This window comes from Emys orbicularis, chromosome 2, assembly GCF_028017835.1.
Source record: "Emys orbicularis isolate rEmyOrb1 chromosome 2, rEmyOrb1.hap1, whole genome shotgun sequence".
In the NCBI taxonomy this organism is placed as follows: Eukaryota; Metazoa; Chordata; order Testudines; family Emydidae; genus Emys; species Emys orbicularis.
In genome coordinates this window covers 71,770,896-71,793,990 of record NC_088684.1, presented here as the reverse complement: position 1 = coordinate 71,793,990, position 23,095 = coordinate 71,770,896, and the positions used below count along the sequence as shown (strand labels likewise).

General features: G+C 45.7%; 1 protein-coding gene across 1 annotated transcript in view; it reads right to left on the bottom strand.

The window, feature by feature from the left end:
* The window catches only part of PCMTD1 (protein-L-isoaspartate (D-aspartate) O-methyltransferase domain containing 1), an 89,744-nt gene extending 67,045 nt beyond the window's left edge, over nucleotides 1-22,699 (bottom strand). The window contains exon 1 of the mRNA XM_065398629.1: nucleotides 22,671-22,699. The gene's annotated coding sequence lies outside the window, so the exon portion shown is untranslated. The remainder of the gene's footprint in view (nucleotides 1-22,670) is intronic.
* Nucleotides 22,700-23,095: the final 396 nt, after the last annotated feature.

Genomic DNA, 23,095 nt, shown 5'->3' with positions numbered 1-23,095 from the left:
TACTCGCTATCGTGGTGTGCCCAGCGCAGGGGGCAGGGCCCCAGGGTTTTTCTGGGGCAGGCCCTGCCCTTGCTTTTTGTCCCTAGGAGAGGGGAACTGGAGGGTGATCTTCCACTTCTGTGCTGCCAGTGGCCTGTGCTCTCCACTGCCATACTGGAGCATCCGCTCCCATTGCCCTTCTAATCTACTGTCTGGAACAGTTTCAGTTCTAGTACATTGACTGTACAGTGATGTTCTGAGTACTACTTAGCCATGCCATTCACTAAGGCCCCAATCTGGCAAATCATTAGTTTCAATGGGGATATTCAGATGCTGAACTTTATGCAAATATTTAAGTGGTGTGCCAGATCATGGCATAATTTCACTCCTAAGGATGTGCTGCCCTTTAGGGTATGTCTACACAGCAAAGAAAAACCCGCAGCTGGCCAACACCAGCCAACTTGGGCTTGCGGGGCTTGGGCGGCAGGGCTGTTTCATCACTGTGGACCAGGGCTGGAGCCCAGGCTCTAGGACCATTCAGGGTGGGAGGGTCCCAGAGCTCCGGCTCTACGCTGAGCCTGGAAGTCTGCATAGCAATGAAACAGCCCCACAGCCTGAGCCCCACGTGACTGAGTTGTCTGGCACGGGCCAGCCACGGGTGTTTCTTTGCTGTGTAGACATACCCTGAAAGTCTTCTGTGCTTGACATACATGGAAATATTACCATTGCCATCTACTCTGTGGAGCCATATAGCGGTGCTAATATGCCTAGTAAGGAATCTATTTGCCAAAAAACATTTCCTGATTCTTTTTTGTTGTCTGTATTGTTACAGACATAATTGCTGACAGATATGTTGAAATAATTGAAAATCGAGTGATTATATTGTGTTATTTTGACAAATAAAATATGCAGAATTTTAAAAATTCTGCGCACAATATTTTAGGAGCAGAATTCCATCAGGAGTAACATACTCCTAGCAACATGTATATTCATATTAAAAAAAGACACTACCAAAACAAGACACTCCACTGCACATGCTTCTCCCTCTTGGGAGAGAATGAGAAATAAACATGTGACAGATGCTTAGTCGGATTACTTAATGCACTACTGGAAGGCACTAGATACTGTAGTGATGAGTGCAGTATAAAAATCTGTATTGTACAGCACAGCAGACTCCCATGCTCACATATAGCCCCACTGATGTTAAAACTGATCTGTGTGTATGCACTTTTATATCCGCCTGGAGTCCTCTGCACCGAGTGTCGGCTCGAGCACACCCACTGAAGTCAGTTGGGCTCCACACGGCGTAAGGGACAACATGCAGGTGTAAGTGCATACCTGGGCAGATCCGTTTGCAGAACTGGGGCTTAAGCTTGATCAATATAATTTTCAGAAGAACGTCAGGTGGGATTCCTCACTGAGCTAAGCATAAATGAGGAATCAAAGAGTACTTCTAGACTATGGGTTGCATTGTGGGCATTTTTTATGGCCTTCTATGTAGCAGTTGTTTGCAGTTCCCTTATTGAGGTGTTTCATTTATCTATGGGAACTGGACAGGGGAAACTGTTGAATCATTTGCCTGACAACTGCAGTACTCTGTGCGGGCAATTTTCTTTGAGCTAGAATTGGCACCGACGCCTTTCCAAGTAACTGTTTCCTGTCAAACTAGGTTTGTTTTTCTTGTCTGAAATTCCACTCCTCCCCTCCCTGCCACACTTAGAATAAGTTGAATGCTGAAGGTGGTGTTTGGCCCACATGCCTTCCATATGTTGTGTACCTTGTCATTTTCAGGTGGAGCTGATGTGGAGATACATTTCCTGTCATGGAGAACTTACATGCACATTTTACAACACAGTAAATTACAAGGGCTTTCTCAAGGGAGCCTTATATAAGCAGCTTATTACTTTCTTGGTTTTTCCATCTATAACCATCAGTTCTGGATGCATTTAAAAAAAAAAAAAAAACCTATCCTATTATCCAAAATTAAAGTTTGGGTAGTCCAACTCTCTAAGCTTCGGAAAAAAATGCTGTATTCTTTCAACAATTTCTCATCTGATGTACTACGTAACAGTGGTTTCAATGCTTGCTGTTCTAAATGCTGAGAAAAAAAGTCTAACCTATGCACTTCCAGACATCTCCATTTAAACAAAAGATACTAATGCTAATGTCTTGAATGTAAGTATTAACTTTAAAAGAAAACAGTACTCTAGAGTGCTTGTCCTCCTTGACAGAGAGGATATTGAATTACTTATTACAGCAGACAGAATACTGTCATCCATTACATAGAAATCTAAGAATATAGATCAAGGGAAGATGGTGTAGGGGATAGAATGGTTATTTACCCAATAGTAACTGTGGTTCTTTGTGATGTAGTCAGTATGGATCCCACGGTAAGTGAATGGCAAGCAGTACCCTCCCTTGGTAGTGGGAGTGAGGAGTTTCAGCTTTATCAAATAGTAATTGAAGTACTGACCTGAACTTGGCATCTAACCTGCCTGCCATGTGAAGGGCATAATATTTAACACAAGTCAGTGGGTTTCTCCACATTGTAGCCTTGAAATCTCAGAGATTGGAACAGTCCTGAAGCAGGCAGAAGTTGCTGCCTCTGCTTTGATGGAAGTGTGCCTTGATGTTCAGAGAGAGATGGTCACCAGCCATTTGATACCAGGTGGAAATGCACTGTCTGATCCACTAAGATTATCTGAGACAAGATGGCTTGGCCTTTTCATGGGCGGGATACATCTATGAAGAAGGGTGGAAGACAGCTTGAAGGGCTTAGTATTATAACATGTCCAATGTATGTAGCTCTGCTCCTGGTGTTAAGTGCAGGCTTCAGGAAAAAGCTGGGCAAGGTAACGTATTGGTTGCGATGGAATTCCAACACTACCTTAAGAGATGAATTTGGGGTTTGGTCCCAATGCTACCTTGTCTCTATGGAAGGATGTGTAACACAGTCTGGCCAGAGCTTGGAGCTCACTGACTCTCCATGCTGAAATGACAGCAAACAGAAAGACAGTCTTGATGGACAAGTGGTATACCAAGCAATCAGACAGTGATTCAAAACAAAGACTCTGAGTTTTCAGACCATGTTGAGGTCCTACATGAGATTCTGGTCTCTAACCAGAAAGTAAGAATTAAGTAGGCTCTTGAATTTTTATAACATGGGATGTAAGAACACAGTATGACTGTACCAGTGTGTGACGCACCAATACCGCTGCAAGATGAACCTTGAGAGAGTTAAATGATAGTCCAGTATGTTTCAGGTACAGCATGTATTTGAGGATCTTTGGTATCAGGGTCTCTACTGTGTCCAGATTGTACTGGGCTACCTATTTAAAAAAAAATACATTTTGAGACTAAGTTTTCCTAATGGAAGGTTTTCTGCTTTGTAAGAGAATTTCCTGAAACTGTAAGGAGCAGTCTCTGTCAGTAGCATTCAACCAGACAACTTCCATGCCATCAGATGCAATGACTGTGGTTCTGGGTGTAGCACGTGACCTTGGTTCTGAGCTATTATATGCGGGCAGGTTGAGAGGTGCACAAGAGGCCACCTGCAATACATAGGACAGCCAAAACTATACCAACCAGTAAGGGACTATCAGGATTATTGTAACCTGCCCAGTTTGATCTTGGATTTTACCCTGGGGATGAGAAGAATTGGCAGTCGCATATAGGAGTCCTTGAGACCACAGAAGGAGAAAGGCTTCTGGCAATTGGCCTTGGCTCACACTCCTTCTGGAGCAGAATTTCAGGCATTTAATGTTGCCCTCTGTGGTTTATTTATTTGGCGCATGCAATCCGACCAAGCCAAGCCACAGTAATCTTATTAGCGATGTTCAAGGCATGAAGACCTCCAGGAATTTGAGTCATTTTGTAGTCCTCAACAATGTGTGTCATGGTTTGTGGGTGCCCATATTGACATAATGGACTGTCTCTAAAATGTCCCCAAAATTCCACTGCAGCACACATTCCATGTCCGGTACGAAACCAGTTCAGAAGGCTCCATTGCATTCATGGTAAATCAAACCCGGGCTGACTTTGAGTGGGATCCGAGACAAGATAATCTGTCACTTTCTCTGCAGACCATGAAGTTTGCCATGCATCCTCTACCATAAATCCCTCACCCAGTAAATTTATCCACAATGGGCAACGTGAGGGCAGACAGCCATCTGGTGGATAAAACAAATCTTTAATTAATGGTAGATGTGGGCAATTTTGTCACGAGCTTTGCTACACTTTCCTCTCTGTGAACACTGGGCGGAGCAATTTTGTAGAGAACCTGTAACCATGGTAGAGGAGTAGATTTAAGTGTGCCTGAAATAATACGCATGGTGGAATTAAGTTGTATGTCAATCATCTTTGTGTGAGACGAGTGAGCCCATACTGGAATACAATACTCCACCTCTGAATAACACAGTGCCAAGGCTGAAGTTTGTAGCGTTTGAGCGTTGGCACCCCATGTCGTTCTGGACAGTTTTCCAAGCAAGTTGCTGTGTGTTTTGACCTTAGTTGCCGTCTTTCTAAGATGGGCATGATATGTGAGAGTTCTATCCAATGTGATGCCTAGATATACTGGGTGTGAATCATGCTTTATCTGCTGACCTTTGAGAACTATGTTCAGCTCTCTGAAGTGGAGGTAAGTGGAAAACACTTAACACAGTCTAACTTCCACTTGGTATCAGGCACCACCGATGACAATAATCGGCCATAGCCATCAGATCTGCATTCAGAACACTCAAGTATGTCAAAGGAGTGTGACTGACTGCCGACGCATATGTCATCTACATAAACAAACTTGCAAGACCTGGTATATGATAGGTTATTTGAATATAAGTTTAATAATGTTGGAGATAATAATGATCCTTGCAGGAGGTTGTTCTTCTGATGCCTCCAAGCACTTGTTGTATCACCAATGTGCACACAGAAATGGCAATTTCTCAAAAACAGAGCTATTGCACATACTAACCAACTTGGCATAATTCTAAACAATTTCATCCCTGCCAGAACACTAATAAGGTCCCACTTGGCAGCAGACAATCCTTCAACATTCAGCTGGAGGACCTTAAGTGCTAGATCTATGACTAGAAAAATCATCATCTGGAACTTGTTTGACCAGTTGGCCAATATTCGTGGTAATCCTCAAATTAAAAATGCTAGATGGATCATCTGTTTTTCTAGACCACAGACAAGCTGCAACTGGGTACTTACAAGGGACATGTTGTGAACGTCAATCCACTGTCCCCCTCTTCCGTGGTGAAGAGGTTTCTATTATGGGAGCCCCCATTGACAGAATATTGGCCTTATCACGCACTTCCTCAGTGACAATTTATGGCTGATTACCATGCATCATTGCTGACCCCTGAGAGGTGTAGAAACAACAGGGTTATCCCATGTTGATGACATCACATTCAAAGCTTGATGGCTTCTTGGTAGAAAGGGGGCGACCAAGTGCCTCTTGGCTTGTTCATATAATGCATTTTGGACACGTCTGTCGGGATTTGCACCGTAGAGTTCTGCAGAACAGGAAGGAAATGCTACATAGGCCAGTCGGATGGCTCTCAGCTCCAGAAGATTCATTGGCAGTTCTAGGTCATCCTGCCAGCATGTTCCTTGCATTTGCATATGGTTCAGGTGTGCACCCCAGCCTGTCCCTGAGGAGACTATGATAAGCCTTTGGCACAGGGTAGAGAAAGGAACTCCTTTTTGTACATTCATTGGATCAAGCCACCAAGTAAGCTCTCTCACAGTACCTCAGGCAGGACTAACTCTGATTCACGAGATGTTTGGACTGGGAGCATATGGACCTCAGCCACATTTGTAACAATCTGGTAAGCAGCATCACAAATGTATGTGCCAAAATGTTACCAAGGAGTAACAGACACGTACACTCTGTCATTTGATTTCATTTTAGGTAGTTTGCCGTCAACTGGAGACCAGAATCTGTCTTCTGGGACATGGGTTCTTGCTGACAGTGAACTCTACCGGCTGTGATTATGTGAGGCATGATTTCTGGTAAGTCACAAGGAGTCTTAGGTGACAGAGCAGCAAGAGGACATGTCTAAGGCTGCAGCAGTCTCCTGTTGGGACCTGCTTCTGATCAGCCAATCATCCAGTTACAGTATATGCGGATTTCCTATCTCCTTAACTGTGCTGCCACTACTGTCAGGCATTTCGTGATTATTTTTGGTGCTGTAATACAGAGCTCTGTATTAGTAAAGGATAGGCCCCACTGTGCATCTTAGGTAGTGTTGGCCAGATGGATAGCTATATGGAAGTCTGCCTCCTGCAAGTTGAGAGCATGCATAGGAATACAGAATGGGTCATTTGGTATTGGCCAGTCCAGTGTCATTCCTGAGAAGACCATGGTAGCTGAGACCTATTAGGAAAGCTGGCAGGTCCTTCTGTGCTGTTGACCACTGATCTCAGAGGAGAGGGTTTGCTGCTGGAAAGAAGTGAGAACATATGACCCTGTGACAGAGAGAGGGAATAAAACTCCTTAGGGCAGTTCCAATGTATGTGATACTGGGGCCTGTACTAGTAGGTGCTCTGACACCAACGCCTGTCCTGGTTCTCCCAGGAGCACATCGTCCACAGTAGGCCTCAACACTGAAAGATGTGCCACTGGAGCAGTCTGTCTCTCTCATGGGCTGCTCCTTACCACCAGCCCTCATCACTGTGAAGGTTTTGGTGGTTTTATTTCTAGAGGCTTTACATGGTTTGTCCTTATGGAAGGACACTGACCTACTCCTGGAGTTGCTGCGTCTATACCTGGAGTACTTCCTATCAGTGCTGGACTTTGGTACCAGCGTTGTTGGTGCCAGCTTCAGTGCCAATAATGCTGGTATTTGCTTCAGTGCTGGAGGTGTCAGTCTTTTCTTCGTGCCATCTGCTCAGTGCTGATCTTCGGCGTCGCTTGCCTGCTAGATAAAGCGTTGGACAATCCTGGCTTGCCCACTAGCAGAACTCTGGAGCTTGTCTCCTCAGGGTCTGATGAGACATTCATGAATTGTTCCAGAAGACAAAGCTTCAGATTCATCTCAACTTCTGTGTTCTTGTGGAGAAATATCTACTCAACATATATGCGACTCCTAAACAGCAGAGATACCTGCAGTGTCTATCTTTCAGGTGAACTAGCCCACTGAAGGATGGGCAGAGCTTGAAGTCCGCAAGTTTTGGCTCCGCCCTGTTAAGAAGCCCTATACAGGGGGATTGAACCATCAACATTTAATCCAGACAGGTTGATACACATTATGGCAGTTATATGAATGTTGTGAAGGTGGGAAGAGGGAACTGAAGGAGATGGGGTGTCACCCCACCCCTTTGTACTCGTGCAGGAGCATGAGGACACAGAGGGCATACACATGGCACGGATACAACAGTGCTATTAAAAAAACCCTCTGGTATCATTCTCATGAGGCACATGCACTGGAGTCCACACTGATGTGTTCAAAGGAAGTGTTTTTTTCTTGATTTACAAAAGTGTTAGTGTCATTAGCTGATAAAATCTGAACCTCTACTAAATTATATATATATATATATAAAATTATATATATAATTTCATTAAACAACTTTATCAACCCAATGGATGAAAAAAAACTATAATAGTAATAGTAATTTCAATAATAGAAATTCTGAAAGTTAAGGCTATTTTTTTCTCCTTATTCCACTTTGCCCCTGTTTTTATAGTTCTATCGACTTAGCATTTAAAGACAGAAAGTATCATTCAAAAATATTTTAGCTTATTAAGCTTAACTGTCTTTGCTGATGGAACAAGTTTAATAGGAGATTTATAAGATACCATAAGCTGCACTAAGGAAGCGTAACACTTTAAACAGTGATGTATAGTTTATATTTCCTTTAGCATATGTTTAAACATGGATATTAACAAGCAGCTCAATTATCCACAATCAATATTTAATAGAAGCCAAATTCACCCCAAGGAGAGGGCCAGCACAAAGCCCATACACCACTTTTGTTCCTGTTAAGTCCTATATTGAACTGGCCCTCTTCAAAAGCATCATTTTCATCCCAGAGGAATATTCTATTTGCACTTGCAGCACTATGCTGTAGAACAGATTCACAAACCACTGATAATTTGTAGAGCATTTGCTGATGACTTGTAGTGAGCAGGATAGTCACATGATTGTGGTTTCTCTTCGTTACCATCTCTGAGAAAGATTAGATGAGTAGGTGAAGAAATGAGGACCAAAACTAGACAACACTTATCTTTTCCAAAAACATACAACTCACTTATTGCATTAAAAAGCTAAAAATGCAATCTTGTTTTCCACATAAGCCGTTTGTGTAGATACATAATGACAAACTGACAAAAAGCTGGTCCATATGATTCTGAGTGAGCCAAGAGATGAACTATTCCATTAATCAGTCCATGCTTTGAAAAGTTTGCCATTACTTGTTTCATATAACTGAAACATTAGTATTTCAAATAAGTGTCACTTCCAGCCCTAACAAAACACAGAATTGGCTGGATATTACTTGCAGAATGACAAAAGGAGAAAATCATTAACCATGATGACATTTCAGTAGTCATAATTAGACTTTAAAATTTAACACCCCATTAAGATGAACAGGTAAACTCATTTCATGCTATTATTTCAATATGTCATAAGTCTAAGAAATGACAGGTACACATGGGTTTACATTAAGTATAAAAAAAATAAAGTCAACCTCCCCTTCCATGAAACACTCAATTTTAGAAAATACAACAAATTGCAGGTAATCTTTACATCACAGACTTTATATTTTTATTGTTGAAACCAGGCTGAAGTAGTATTATGGTCCACCATCGTACATCTTATATTTCTCAAAGCTTTCACAGAGCCCAGATTCAAGACACCTGCACATAAACCAACTATCATACAGATAAAAGAAAAGAAGAATGTCTGAAAGAGTATTTACCATGTCTTGAGAAATATTACACAAACATGATGCACAAGAAATGGAGTTGGCATAAACCCAGGTATTGTGGAGATGTGTTAAGAGTCATACTTTACTCAAGATTAGGATATTACACAGATTAAAGTGATCACAGCTAAAAGTGCACACCTAGCCTTTTATATATGACAATCAATGCTTTTGAGCATGACTTACGGTTTGTTCATGCCGTAACTGCTGCAGCAAAAGAATATACAAGCGAGGTCAAGGCTAAAAATAGCAGATGGCTACATTCTTGACATTTGAAACCTCATCCTAGAGCTATGTATTTAATACAGATTGTTGGTCTCTACAAGAATACGAGAATGCACAGTCAAGTCTTTCTCTATTTAAAAAAAATAAGGATATGGGCCTAGTATACTTAGGGCCTGATTCTTCAAATACCAAATAAAATGCTTCAGTAAGACTCTATGGTAGTAGGCAATAAGCTTGCAATGTGGATAGCTCTTAGCTTGAGGCACATGGCAAATCCTATGTGGTGTTTATCTTAAAGGCTTAGAGCCTGGAGGCATAGTAAGCCCTGTGCAGGGGCTCAGGGCTGCGGCGCAGGCGGGGAGAGGTGCCTCTCCCCCAGCACGTACTTGCCGCGGCTGGGGGGAGAGGCACCCCTCCTGCCGGCCCCAGAATGGACATGCCGTGGCCAGAGGGAGGAGCCCCCTCCCTCAGCTCAGCCCAGGCCCGCCAGAGCTGCCACGGCCAGGGAGAGGCGCCTCTCCCTCAGCCCTGAGCTGCTGCGGCGAGAGAGGGCTGGGGGGGTGGGGGGGGAGAGAGGAGGAGTCCTCTCTCCCAAACCCCTCTGCCCTGGCCCAACCCCAGAGCCCTCACCCCCCAACCCTCTGCCCCAGCCCTGAGCCCTCTCCTGTACCCCAAACCCCTCATCCCAGGCCCCACCCCAGAGCCCTCACCCACCCGCACCACAACCCTCTACCCCGGCCCTGAGCCTCCTCCCACACTCCGAACCTCTCGGCCCAACCCCCACCATATGAATTTTGTTTTGTGCACCAATATGGAGGTGATGTGTCACACAACAAAATTCATTCCACACATGGACGTAAAAAATTAGAGGGAACACTGATCAAGTCCCATTAAGATAGCTCTGGCTCCCCTGCAAATCCAACCCCCTTTTCTAAGAAAGGTGCTTATTGTCTAATTCACATTAAAAAGGGCTTCACCCCAAACCTCCCCTCAATTTTCTCCAACTTGGGCTCAAGAATCTGTGCTTTCATAAATATATTTCTTAACCTTAGGTTGAAAAGCAAACTAGACAAAAGGGAACCAAAGTAAGTAGATGCAGTGATTTCTAAGCAAATACGCACATAGCCTGAAATAATAACCAGGTGGGAAATAGTACATTTATTTAAATGAGATGTTCAACTCATCAGCTTAGCAGTGAGAATTTAAAGATCAGCCCCATTTCCACTGCTAGCCAACACATGCAAGAAAAGTGACAGATGATCTTATGAAGATATGCACACTCGACTGAGTTGCATCTCATTTTGACAGAGCATGGGAAAATATTAGCACTTATTTCTTCTCTCCACGCTTAAAGAGGAAACCACAGAAATAACTGGTAAACTACTTAAAGGGACATTTAGAATGTGACACATCAACTGTAATGAAGTCAAATTTCAAGAAGTGGTTCAAGTAGCTTCAGTTACAACACCTGCTCCTCTACTTCCACTTTTAAATTTATTTTCTCTCTCTTTCTGCTGTGCAAAAGCCCCACACAAACATAAGGAAACATTCACTATACAAAGGAGCAAAACTGACTACTGAAAGCACTGTCAAATGGACACACTAAATGTTATTAGCAAGTAAAACAAAATGTATTTCTTATAACCTCAGAAGACAGAAGTGCTATTTTTGAATTGATTCTGTCACTTTAAATCACACTTTTTGGAGGATAACTAGTGACTTCTACCAAGTAAGGGGTTGAAGGTTTTAGGCATAAGAGTTAGGATCAAAACGTCAAAAAACCCAATCTGCTGTGTGCACAAATGATTAAATATGTACATGCAAACTATTTAAGCACAAATGGCTTTTTGCACATGTGCACAGTATCATGTTCATGCACAAGTAATTACATACACAGAATTGTGCATACACAAATGGGGATGCTAAGGTAGGACTCTTAAATTTGGCCCTCAGATTCATTCAGATGTAATTCTAAAATGGATTATGACTTCATAACTCAGGGATCGGCAACCTTTGGCATGCGACCCGCCAGGGTAAGCACCCTGGCGGGCTGGGCCAGTTTGTTTACCTGCCGCGTCTGAAGGTTTGGCCGATCTCAGCTCCCACTGGCCGCAGTTCGCCGCTCCAGACCAATGGGGGCTGCAGGAAGCGGCACGGGCCGAGGGATGTGCTGGTTGCTGCTTCCTGCCGCAAGTCTCAGCAGCCCAGCTCTGCCAAGCCTGATGCCTCTGGTAAGTACTCATTCTGCAGAGGGGGGCCTGTGAAAAAGTTAGTTTATGCACACCAGGATGTCCCATGAATCCTCCATAGAGATCTCTAGGAAACTTTCCTGGAGGTAATCAGCAATCTTCTGCCAAAGGTTTCTTGGGAAGGCTGCTTTCTTTCCACATGGTAGGAAACTTTGCCACACCATTCAGCAATTACTTCAGCAGGCACCATAGCAGCACATGCTTCTGGTCTGCAGCCACATGCATGCAAGAGCTGGATCCTTGCAGCCTCAGTTAACCTCAGGAGATACCAGCTGCAGTCACTCTCACCAGTGGAAAACGGTGCCAGTATCCAGTACAGGAGTCCTATGCACTGGCACTAATACCCCATGGCTATCCCCACCTTGTCCCAACTTAGCCTTCCCCCCGGGCCATACTCACCATGGCTGGGGCTACCACCACACTGTGTGAGTGCCAGGGGAAGTGAGAAAGATATTACTTGTTTGGATTAAGGGTGTAAATGCCCTGACAACACATCTGTCTATGGTTTCTTTAGCAGCTGCAGATGTGCCCTTGAGGTTCTCCCACACACCGGGGGAGCGCATCACTTAGATAAGGAAAAGAAACTGGAGGAGTAAGACAGACATGTTCAAAGAGGTTCTGCAGTCATCAGTTGCTTCAGATTGTGAGCAGAAAGCATGGAGGGAGGCAATCAGTGAGAAATTGGGAAGGGATAGTCAGGATAGGAGACGGGGCAGGAAAAGATGATAATGCTGTTGAGGTAGCAAACAGACATTTTGCAGTCCCAGGCTGAACACATCCCCCTAACATTCCTCGTTTCCTCAAGGATCTCAGCAGTACCTCAGGCACTCCACCTCGTGGGACAATTTGCAGAATGACAGCTGGACGTACACCCAGCTCCAAGATCCTCATTGGCAATTGTGCTTACGAATTTCCTGTTCCTTCCCCTTTAAAGATACTTTTCTCCGTATGTATGACGTTCAGGTTACCAACACATAATTATGATTGCATGGGTGTGAAATAAAACTGAACTTATGGAAAGTGAATGAATCTTTATTATTATCCAACATATGGTGACTACTGTTAATATTCAGAGACAGTACCAGTAGGTGCATTTGCAGTGTCACAGCAGCGCACACACAGTAATCATTACAAGGTTGCTACCATGGTGCCAAAAAAACAAAAACAAAAACAAAAAAAAAACACAACACACACTGGCCTGGCTAAACAAACACAAATTACTGTGGCCCATTGTTAAAATGCTCCTTCAAAGCCTCCCTGATCCAAATAGCTCCCATTGGGCCCCTCTTACTGTTCTAATATCTGGCCATTCAAAAGCAGCAGACAGCCACTCCACCTCCACACTCTACCCCGGGGAAAACTTCTCCCCCTTTGATTCATATATATTATGAAGGGCACAGCTGGCAGCTATAATCATGGGATATTTTCCTCACTGAGGTCTAACCTCCTGAGGAGACAATGGCAGCGCCCCTTTAGGTGGCCAAAGGCACATTCAACAGCTGAGCGTGTTGTTGAAGCGCTCCTTGCTGCTGTCAAGGTGGCTGGTGTAAGGCTTCATGAGCCACAGGAGCAAGGGGTAGACTAGGTCTCTCAGGATCACTATTGGAATTTCCACATCCCCAATGGTAATCCTCTGGTCTGGAAAGAAAGTCTCTGCTTGCAGCTTTCTGTACAGGCCTGTGTTCCTAGAGATGTATGCGTCATGCACCTTCCCTGACAAGCCTATGTTGATGTCGGTGAAACGACCCCAGTGATCCAAGAGAGTTTGCAATACCGTAGAAAATAAGCCCTTTCTGTTTATGTACTCCATCACAACGTGGTCTGGGGCCAAAATGGGGATATACATGCCATCTATCGCCCCACTGCAGTTAGGGAATCCCATTGCTTCAAAACCATCCACTATTTCACACAAATTGCCCAGAGTTACAGTCGTTCATAGCAGGAGGTAATTAATGGCCCTGCACACTTGCATCACAGTAACCTCCAGGGTGGTTTTCTTCATTCCAAACTGATTCCTGACTTGATTGGTAGCAGTCTGGCATTGCCAGCTTCCCTACAGTGATTGCCACTTGCTTCTCCACAGTTAGTGCTGCTCTCATTTTGGTGTCCCTGTGTCATAGGGCTGGGGTGAGCGCCACACACAGTTTCAGGAAGGTGGCTTTGTGCAACCAAAACTTCTGCAGCCAATGCTCATTATCCATAATGATGCAATCCCACCACTCAGTGCTTGTTTTGAGCCCAGAACCAACAGTCCACAGAATGCTCTAGGAAGCCTATGGAATGATGAAACGGAGAAAGAATGCATGATGGGACACTGTGCCTGCCCCCATGAGGCATTGCAAACCCTTTCCAGTACGCACTGCAGCAGATGGTGGCCAATTGCACAGTGGGATAGCTACCTACGGTGCACTGCTCTCTGTGTCTATGCAAGAGCTGCTAATGTGGACATGCTCCGCCAACACAAGAGTTGTAGTATGGACATGCACTAGCTGTTTAATTAGAGTGGTGGCTGTAAGTCGTTATAACTTAAGTCGACTTAATTTTGTAGTGTAGTATTCTCCAAGAACTGATGGCAAGTGGTACATTTATTGCACCCGAAAGGACTATACTTCTACAGATTTTTGCACAATTACATATGATGGCACATCATTTATCAAATGGTACATTATATACTGCCCTTAAAATTTCATGATTACTTGCACATCTGGATCTATAATTAATTCATAGATTCACACGTTATAAAGAGAAATGACCATTTAGGTCATCTTAGCCGTCCCCCTGCCAATGCCAGATTTTCCGTACAGTATGTACTCCAGTGCTCTGCTTATTACCAACTTTCTGGCTATTCACCCTAGCAAGATTTTTCAAGTTGGCTTTACTTGCCATTAGATTCATGCTGTCTGATCACTGCTGATGCCAACTACAGCTATTCATTAAAAGCTATCATCAGGAAAAAGGCATTCTTTCACTGAAAGATGTATTTATATAGCCACGTTGTTTATTCAGGAGTTTAATAAAAATATGTATTTTAAAATTAGGCAAAGTATAACTGCTATAGATAGAATAAATGAAAGCAAAGCATTTTTAAGATTTGGATATTATTTTAAAAGACATCAGTGCCATATAGAAAAATCGTTGTGACATGAAACCAGCTACTTCTTAAGACACTTGGTGCAGGACAAAATGTTTCAACTAGGGAGGCAGCTGAATTTTTACACAATGTTTCTGTCATTGCCAAGTGTTTGGTTCCTGTATGGTTTACATATTTTAGATGCTGATTGTAAAAACAAACATTCGTTGCCACATATTAACTGTAAAAGCAACTTGCTCAGAAAACTGGCCAACCCAACCTGGAGTGCAAGTGCCTGGACACTTAGAACATCAGCCCTCTGCTATTCAACAGTAGAGTACTCTGCTCCTGTCTGGTGTCGCTCATCTCACATGAGACTCATCTCATACAAAGCTATGCACATTGTTAACGGGACTTTACATGCAAATCCATTGCCATGGCTGCCAATACTTAGGGCTCGTCTACACTGGGACTTTATAGCACTGGAACTTTCTCGCTCGGGGTGTGAAAAAACACCCCCGAGCGCTGCAAGTTTCAGTGCTGTAAAGTGCCAGTGTAGACAGTGCCCCAGCACTGGGAGCCGCGCTCCCAGCGCTGGGAGCTATTCCCGTCGCGGAGGTGATGCTGCGACTACACAGCCACCGCAGCAGCGCTTTAACGTTGCTAGTGAAGACGTGCCCTTAGTATCATAGCACTATCCCATATCTGCTATGAGGGAGCCTCCTCATGCTCCTGGCCAAGACCTGTGAAAACAGTGTCTTCCCTCTATATTCAGACCTCTTCGACCACTTGCCAGTCTGTCTGTCTTTTAGATGCCCTTTATGATCACATATGCCACCACATGACATGATGGTGGAATCTGCTTGGTATAACAAGTAGTCAACGACAACAGTCGTTAATCACACTCTCGTCACCAACCCAACCGTCTGCCCACCAGGTTTTGACATGCCAAGGCACCTGTGGTCATCCCTGAACCACTTTAGGACAGGGTAATTGTGTGGACAATCTCTTCAAATGGAGTTTCTCTAATGACCTGCGCTGTAGATGCAGCCAACTTCAGACATCCTTGACAAGTGCCCGCTGGCTTATTTAGATGATGGGCAACTGGCTCTTTGCCTGGATGATGATGATGCTACCAAATGGCTGTGCACACTGCGCATATGCTAAGAGAATTAAAATTGTCTACACCTTTATTTTTAACAGTTGTTGATACTGCTAAATGGACTTACTCTGTTACAGCTATCTTTTCCCCTAACATTCCTCATGTTTTGTTGCTTTAAATTATCACTTTTTCATTTTAAAATGGCATTATAAGTTTAGCAAACTCAATGTTAGAGTAACTATAAATGCATAATTAAAACAAGTTTGCCTTTGTCTTTTATGGAATTAGTTTTATGGTTTTAAACAGATAGTCTGAATCCCACTATCTCACTTAGGGCTGGTCAATCAATTAGAGGTGTGAAGTTAATGCATATTAAACATCCATGTGGATGCTCTCATTCAGAAGTAAAGTGGCCACTTCACTTCTGAATCAGTGTGTCCACACAGGGATTTAGCAGGCATTAACTTCTGCACATTTACCTTCCACCCTTTTACTACCATGGAGCTGCAGCAGCAAAAGTCACAGACAGGTTGTGATGGGTTAGATCCCCCTTCTGGTATGCCACCTTATGTACTGGGATTTCACTGAGCCCATCTGCTCCACTAGCCTGGGCTCCCTCTCCCTGTTTTGCTGAATCATGCTCTCTGGCAGCACACACACAGGTAGGGAGCACCAGCTGTAGAATCACACAGAGTCTGCAAACAGCTCTCTATGAGACTGTTTAGCTAGGAAATTGCCCAGCACTCTAGTGCTGCTTCCCTGTGGAAAGTACACCCAAGATAACATTGTCTCGCGCTATAGAAAGATCTGCACAGCGCAAGCTCATAAAAATTTGCCCTCTCCCTCAATGTGAAGAGAGATATGCACTGCTTCTTGGCCCCCCTCCCCAAGATATGGATTGAACAAACTGGGTTATGTTATAAACAAGAAATAAGTTTATTAACTACAAAAGACAGATTTTAAGTGATTATAAGTGATGGCAAACAGAACAAAGCAGATTACTAAGCAAATAAAACAAAGCACGCAAACTAAGCTTGGTTCACTAAAGAAACAGGTAACAAAATGTAATTTCTCACCCTAAATGTTTAATTAGGCAGGATGCAGAGTTTCTGTTGCTCAGAATTCCAGTTACTTCTCTTTACAGACTAGACTCCTCTGTCTCAGTCTGGACTCAGCCCTTGCCTTTCCCACCGCTTGATTCCTTTTTCTCTTCAGGTACTTTCAGCAGTCTTTCTTCTTGGGCAGGAAGGCAAATGGAGAAGAGTCCTGTTTGCCTTACTCCCCAGCCTTAAATAAGATTTACATAAGGCGAGAATCTTTTGTTTCCCAATCTTGACCTCCCACTCCTTTTAGTGGAAAATTACTAGAAGTCCAAGATAGTGTTTAGTACCAGGTGACAGGACCACCTGACCTAGTAGTGTCACAGCTATGTCCCAGGACACCTCTCAGGAAGGAGAGAGATCAGTATCTTTAAAGTCTTGTTTCTTCCTAATGGCCTATCAAAGCTGATGGCCTATTGTCTGGTGGGTGTCTCCCAAATAGACACACAGTTGTAATTGTTACATAGTCAATATTCATAACTTTAGATACAGAAATGATACAGACCAACTGGAGTAACAGATTTATTCCTGTCAAAAGGTCCCTATTCTAGAACTCCACCCAGTTATACACAGGAATGCAGCCTGGGTTTCCATGGTGACACCTGATGTCACCTCTAGATTATTTTAGGGCTGTAGAGACTTGTTTTTATTAAAAGCTGCTTTGAGAAAACAGCAAAGGCTATGTCTGCACACACAATTTTGCATAATCTGTAGTTTGGGTTAATCTTCAAGGGTTTAACATAACTCCTTGGGATGTTATTTGCATACATGTTGCAATCACAATGTATAAATGATACACTGCAGTCATTTTCTAGCGATTGCTTCCCAATTTATCTCCGGGAAGCATGAAAACCCTAAAGTAATATTTACCTCTATGTTTAAAACCTGTTTGATCTAGACTTTGGCAACATAATAATCAAGCTTTCTTTTATAACAACCCTATAGTCCTGAGACACTATATAATTAAAAGATATTTTTACCCCTTAGAGTATGTTTCCATGTTGAAAATAAAACAAGGATTAACGTCCAATACCCTCACCAGGGCTAGAAGCTATCAGCTTCTATGTGGATACACATCCAATTTTGGCAAACTGGTGTCCATAGGTACTGGAATTAGGGGTGCTGGGGGTGTAGCATTATATACAGAGTTTCCATTTTGTACAGGGTTTACAGTTTGGTTCAATAGCTCTCAGCACCCCCACTATAACAATTGTCCCTCAAATACTGCTAATGCTATATTTCAAATTGGCTACCAAGTGAGAACCCCCTCTCCACCCAAGTTCTGGGCAAATTGCAGCCATCAACCATACGTTAAGCCTACAGAGAATCTACCCCTTAAGGGGCAAACTGAGTTTTCTGTACAATGTAGCGAGTGCATCAGTGTTTCTCTGACCTCATCAAGTATTCCGAGTTCCACTGACACAGTGCAGTGGCTAGGATACAGCATGAACACATGAGCCCTGCAGAAATAGTCTCTCTCCAAGCATTCATACTCCACTCGTCATTGTGGTATCTGAGCACCTAACATTACAACCATATTTAATATAGGCTTACAGGGGAGGAGGGGAATGACATATCTCCTTATGAGAAAAAGCATCATGAAGAGGTTAAGGAAAAAGGAGGACAGAAAATTAGATGAAGTTTACAGATACATCAGAAAATATTTCCAAACCCACAAATTTATTATCCTATCTCAAGGAGCCTGATTATGTGCCCTCAGGCACTTACTGGGTTAGAAGGTCCAACAGTCTGGTCAGACTGGAGATTATCACTCTCCAGTGTAATTTCAGCAAATAAAAGACACTTATCAAACTGGAGAAAAGCTGAATCCATGGCTGGTGAGAAAGAATGCCCTAAATTGCTTTTGAGACACTGCTTCTCTTACCAAAGTATAAAAAAGAGGAAGGTGGACTTGTAGTGAAGGCACTGCACTAGGACTCGAGAAATCTAGGTTTGATTTCTAACTTTCCATAAAGACTTCCTGTGTGGTTTTGAGCAATGCATTTTAGTCTCTGTGCCTCAAAACAAGGATGATACTTCTGTTCTCCCACCCTATTTAGGCTGTAAGCTCCTTAGAACAGGGACTGTCTATTACTACAGTAGAACCTCAGAATTACGGACACCTCAGGAACGGAGGTTGTTCATAACTTTGAAATGTTCCATATCTTTGAAATGTTCCACAAGTCCCAGCACTCCCCCCACGTTTAAAGTCCTGAGCCCCAGTGCTCCCAAGGGTCAGAAGCCCTGCCCCTCACCCCATGCCTGGAATCCTGCCCCCCCACCCCACCCCCTGCAGCCCCAACTCCACTCCTTCACAGGCTGAAGCCCTGAGCCAGTACAGTATTTGCTGGGGGGGGGGGGGAGGGAGGGCGCTGTTTTGTTTGTTTTTGTCTCTGCTGCTGCCTGATTAGTTAGTTCTGGTTCCACAGGGTGTCCAGTTGATTGGTAAGTCCATAACTCTGGTGTTCATATCTTTGAGCTTCTATTGTATGTGTATGTACAGCACCTAGCACAATGGTACCCTGCTCTTGGTGGGGATTTCAAGGCCTTACTGTTATACAAAAAAGTTAATAATAGGTACTGGCTGGCTCCAGAAGGCCACAATCAGCTCTGCAAGGTGAGAAAAAAAGACCCTTGTGATTCAATAGAGACTTAGACATTAGCTGCTAATAGCTCCGAAGAGTCCATCCTCAGTGAGCATGCTCAAACCTCTCAGCTTCTAGTACTGACCAGACTGCACATGCACGGTCCCCACAGTGATGAATCATACTTCAGCCCAGGACTACAGGATGAAGCTGAACTTTCCTGTACTGGCTGCTCAGAGCCAGGGGGAGGCTGGGCAGTACACATGAAGGCAGCGAGCCTGTCTCTCCCATGTTTAATGACATCCCCAACCCACTAGCACCCTGACAGCATGGAGGAAGTCATCTGAGTCAAATAGTGAGAAGCTAAAAAGTACAGGCAACCTTGATTCTCACATTTACACATCAAATGCAAATATACATAACCTTTGAGCACTTGACTTTGCAACCTTAATGTTCTTTTAACTTATTTTTGTGTGTACTGTATATAAAATACAAAAATACTGACTGTGTAGTTCATGATGTTTATCTGTGGCATTGATTGGGCCCAAAAGTCTATTTATTGTCATTAATGGGAGTTGTGCCTGCTTATCAAGGTGAGTAGTCATATCAGGGGCCGGCAACCTTTCAGAAGTGGTGTGCCGGGTCTTCATTTATTCACTCTAATTTAAGGTTTCACGTGCCAGTAATACATTTTAATGTTTTTAGAAGGTCTCTTTCTATAAGTCTATAATATATAACTAAACTATTGTTGTATGTAAAGTAAATAAGGTTTTTAAAATGTTTAAGAAGCTTCATTTAAAATTAAATTAAAATGCAGAGCCCCCTGGACCGGTGGCCAGGACCTGGGCAGTGCAAGTGCCACTGAAAAATCAGCTCGTGTGCCGCCTTCGGCACACGTGCCATAGGTTGCCTACCCCTGAGTTATATATTTGCAACTAAAGCAGCATGGGGTGACCAGGTGTCCGGTTTTCGACCAGAACACCCAGTCCAAAAGGGATCTTGGTGGCTCCAGTCAGCGGTCCTACGCAGCTAAGGCAGGCTAGTCCCTACCTATCCTGGCTCCGCGCTGTGCCCTGGAAGCAGCCAGCAGGCCCGGCTCCGAGGCGGGGGGGCCATGGGGCTCCACACACTGCCCCTGCCCCGAGCACCAGCTCCGCACTCCTATTGGCTGGGAACCACAGCCAATGGGAGCTGCAGGGGCAGTGCCTATGGGCGAGAGCAGCGCACAGAGCCACCTAGGACTCAGACCTGTTGGCCGCTTCCAGGGCGCAGCTCAGAGTCAGGACAGACAAGAAACCTGCCTTAGCCCCCCCACTGCGCCGCTGACCAGGAGCCGCCAGAGGTACCCCTGCGCCCCAACCCCTTGACCCAGCCCTGAGCCCCCTCTTGCACCCCAAACCTCTCATCCTTGGTCCCACCCCAGAGCCTACACTCCGAGCTGGAGCCCTCACCCCTTCCTGTACCCCAACCCTCTGCCCCAGCCCAGAGCCCACTCCCATACCCTGAAGCCCTCTGCTCCACCCCCGCAAGCCTCAAGCCCCCTCCTGCACCCAAACCCCTCATTCCCAACCCCACCCCAGGGCCTGCACCCCCAGTTAGATCCCTCACCCCCTCCTGCACCCCAACCCCCTGCCCCATCCCAGTGAAAGTGAGTGAGGGTGGGGGAGAGCAAGCCACCAAGGGAGGGGGAATGTAGTGAGTGGGGGCAGGGCAGGCCTCAGGGAACGGGCAGGGCTAGGGTGTTTGGTTTTGTGGAATTAGAAAGTTGACAACCCTAAAGCAACAGCAGGCTTGAATTAACCAGAAAAGGCAGGGGTCTAGAATCAACTAGAATTGCTAACTCATGCTGCCATGTTTTCACCACTATTGTTACCCATACTACCTGGATTCAAGTTAGCATAAATATGCCTACCCATGCTACTATCGCACTCTCACTTTACAGTGGAGACATTGCCTAACTAGTGAGAACAGTAACTGTAAGGTGCTAGCAGGCACTGCAAAGAGACACACATACCCAGCAGACACAGAGAGATGTGACTCCATCTCTCCTCTCACAAACTCTAAATACATGTTTTCTCCTTTGCTTTCTCCCTTGGGACTGGAGTATATCAGAACTACGGGCCACATCCTATGCCACACAGATAGGAAGAGTTTCAGAGTAGCAGCTAGTCTCTAAGGTGCCACAAGTACTCCTGTTCTAGATAGGAAGAGGAGACTACAGAGACCAGGCCTAAGCTGCGGCTTGCGTATCGAATAAATGCCAGGATGATTCCTCCCACCAGCACCAGCTTCCTCATCTCCAACTTCACTGTGAGCCGCTGACAGCTCCAGCGAGGCAAAAAAACAACAACCCAAAACAGCTAAACCCACAGTCCAGAGTGGGAGCTACAGGTAGAATCTGAATCACAGCTAGTCACCCCTCCCACCTGAAAAGACAACAAAGAAAACACAGCTAAGAAGCAAGGTAGCTGTTCTGAAGCCAGTTCTTGCCCCTCCCCCTACATTGTTCTGAGCCAAAGCAGACACCACACCGTAAACAGAGACACAATGTGGTTTATGGCAAAGGCCGGGGGGGGGGGGGGGGGGGGGTGGGAGAGACAGACACATCTTTAAAGGCCCCTGGCTGCTGCTGCCAGCCATGCACAGACACTAGTTACCCACCGTAGTGTAAGCAGGGGATATAGGGTCCTATCCTATTTTCAGTTCCTCTCCCTACCAGCGCCCCCTCCACGGCTCCCGACAGGGCAAATCAGCCACTCTCTCGAAGATTTGTCCCCCTGCAAACCAAACGTGCAGAAGAGCCACCCCTCCCCCCCAAAAAGCTCGCCTACTTTGACTGGCGGGCCTGGGGGGATGGGAGAGAAGCAGCCAAGAGACCAAACCCTTCAACCCCCAAATCTACCAAACTCCCCCCGCGAGGAGGGAGCAGCGGGGCTGTTCGAATCCCTAATACGCCTGGCAAACTGCTGGGCCGGACAGACCTGCGCAGCGCCCCCCTTCGCTCGGGGGCTGTCTCTCCCCACCGCCCTTCGCTCGGGGGCTGTCTCTCCCCATCGCCCCCCCCCCATCGCCCTTCGCTCGGGGGCTGTCTCTCCCCTCCCCACCCCACCCTTCGCTCGGGGGCTGTCTCTCCCACCGGCCCCCCGGCCAGCGCTGAACCGACGTGCAGGGCAGGGGGCGGCGAGTCCAAAGTGTGAAACAACAACCACCGCCCGACCCGCAGGGGAGAGCGGAGCGCGTGCGGGGAGGGGGGGGGTCAGACTCCGAGCTGGGACCGGGGGTAGCGCTCTACCTGCGTCGAGGTTGGTGTAGGGACCATCCAGCCACCCCCTCCCCAGCCACCGAGTCCCACGGGTCCAGTCTACGCCGCGACCCTCCCCGGGGCATCCGAGCGCCTCCCGGCCCGGCAGCTACCCCCCGCCCGCGGCCACTCACCCCTCCGCTGCGTCCTCCAGATCTGCGGCGGGGGGGGGGGGGTACGGACTGGGGTGGGGGCAGACGGGGGTGGGTGGAGAAGCTGCTCGCGGACCGATGGGGGAGGGGCAAGCCCGTAGCACTAGCCCTGCGCTCCCCCCGCACGCGCTCGCTCTCCACTGTTTGTGTTGATGTGAGAGGCTGCAGAGGGGGAGGGGTCCACCAGCTGAGAGGATGTAAACACTGGGGTCACGTGTTCCATTCTCAAGCGGAGGGAGGCAGCCTCCGCGTTCAACCGGCTGAGGGCAGCATCACGTGATCTGGGGATAGACTCCGCCCTGCAACCCAGAGGACCAATCAGGGCTGACGAGTTTGTGTCATCACCCGTTGCCTAGGCCCGTGCAGACCCTTGGCATTAGGCTAAGAAGCAGCCACCCCTCCACCCC